This window comes from Corvus brachyrhynchos, unplaced genomic scaffold (genome assembly GCF_000691975.1).
Source record: "Corvus brachyrhynchos isolate BGI_N302 unplaced genomic scaffold, ASM69197v1 scaffold136, whole genome shotgun sequence".
NCBI lineage: Eukaryota > Metazoa > Chordata > Aves > Passeriformes > Corvidae > Corvus > Corvus brachyrhynchos.
The window spans coordinates 5,444,496-5,446,920 of record NW_008239080.1 but is presented as its reverse complement, the minus strand read 5'-3'; positions in this window follow the sequence as shown (position 1 = coordinate 5,446,920).

The following is a 2,425-nucleotide window of genomic DNA, read 5'->3' as shown; positions in this document are numbered from 1 at the left end:
GCAGGTTTTCAGTTGAAAACACTCCCCAGATGGGGTTTTAATGTCAGGTTTGCTCTTAGAAACAGCTTTGGCTTAATGGAAACATTCAGGCAAACTTCGTTTTGCCATTGTCTCTTTTTGTGTGTTCTGTGTTCAACAAATTGGAAAGCGGGAAAATATGTACCAGGGACGTCTGAAGATCCGTCTGCTTCCTTCATCAGGCTGTGGGAACATGGAAGTTGCTAAAAGGATAATGAGCCACCTGAGTTGCAGCACTTTGGTCACTAGATGTAGAATGAAAGATTGCTTTTTCCAAGAGATCACTATTTCCATTCCTAATCTCCACTGCAATACTGAGGTGCTGTGTACTGTGGATTGCTGTCCTGTGACTTTAGAGCACCACAAAAATATGGAGTGTGACAAAACCAAGGCATCTTCCTCTGAAGGACAAACCCTGCTGAATTAATTTACTCTGCTGCTGCTACAACACACTTTTCCTATGGAAGATGTGTGCTGTAAGGGGCACATAGTGCAAAATGCAAAAAGGTGCAAATCAGAGAGCAGCTTCCATTACTAGTCCTAAAAATACATAGCAAAAAACATACTTCAAAATGATAAAGAAATGGTTGGAAGGATATAATAACATTATTACATGTATTGATTGCCAAAGGAGCTATTGCGTCAGGGTCTCACTGTTTGTGGTCTCATTGCATAAGAATATGGAAGACAGAACATTTTTTGTCCCTAATAGTTTATAGTTTAAATTATGAGATGATGTGATGAGTGAATGTAACAAATATGAGGGGAAGATGATAAAAATATAAAATGGAAAGGACTGTGACCAGAGATATTTTTATATTTATGTGTTGAATAAACTGAAGGTTTGAGGTGGGTTGTTAAAATAGATGTTGATTATGTCCATAGTCTCAGCTGGCCACTTGCCTATCCAATACGAGCTGGCAATTGGATACTGAGGAAGGATTTGAAATCAATGAATAAAAAGTAAGAAAATACATGAAATTAAATTATATGCAAATTAACCCTGAGATGAAGTCTGTGCCTCCCTTGCTGTCTGTGTTCTCTTGCTGTACACAAACTTTTTCAGGATCTTTGACAATGCAGAAGCTCTTGTATGAACAGGAGTTTTCACTTTCTGACTCAATTCTGGATTATTGATATGGCATTGCAATGATAACAAAAGGCACTGGAATGTGTCTGTTTCTCATATATGTCTATGAGAAGGGTGCTTTGGTGTCTGATAAGGCCTTTAGTCATGCTGTTCCTCTTCTCAGTGTTCAGAAAGCTTTACCTGTTCCTTTGCCTGGAACTTTTGGAGACAGAACAGTCCAGGTCTTGTTTCTGATGTTTTCCAAGTCTCTTTCATTCAGCTTTGTGATATTTTTCTCAGCTTATAATAGACATTTTTATTAGCCTGGTGTATTTTCCAAAGCAGGGTGTGGAAGCATTCATTTCCACCATGGAAGCACCTTGACATGCAGCAGCCCTGCCCAATGTCCAACATTAATGGCACATGCAGAAGGTTTATAGATTGCTCCAAAAGAAATGCTTTAGAGGCAGGTTTCTCTTGGCAGGCCTTTCAGCCACACCTTGTTCAAGGAAAGAAAAGTCCGCAGTAGCTGGCAATTGCAATTTGATATGAGTTAAAATACATTGGCTTTGAGTGACACTGGGCTAACATATCATGAGATGACATTTCTGATTTGTCATTTCAGCCATGTTAGCTCTTAGGTGTCAGCTCATAATTATTTATAAAGATTATTTTAATGTGTTGGGGTTTAGTGCACTGAACTGCATTTATGAGTGATCACAAGGGCACCTAGAACCTGGATTTCTTTGCTTGTTTCAGTCCAAATAAAAATAAGTAAATGCACACAACCTAGTCATGGTACCTTCTGTTTTTAAAGACCTTTGGTTAGAGAGTAGCTCTGTAATTTAGGTGTGAAGTACTGGAGCTACTTGGAATCTCTCAATCCCAGCCCTAATTCTCATCGCATAGAATGGCAGTAACAAGCTTGATATATGTTTATTGCCTATTCTGTATATTGTTTTTTCTGATGGGTGTAGTGGTTTGGTCCAAAATACTCATTACTGTTTATCTTCTGTGAGATAAGAATTAGGAGAAATGCAAAGCAGGCACCAAACTTGAAAGAATATAAAGAAGTTTATTAACAGACCTAAAAGAAGGAAAAAAAAAAAATCATACCACCTTCAGAACTCTCTTTGCCCCTCCTTCCTCCCGTCTCCCACAATGTAAAAAGACAACCCTTAAGATGTTCAGTCTATTTACCACTTCCATAATAACCTTGTTTAGTCCATTTAGAAAGAGAAGTCTCTTCCTGCTCGTGCTATGAACACATTATCACAACGAGACAGTCTCTTCCCCCGACTTGCAGCATTTCCTGCAACTGCTTTCAAGGGTCCACTC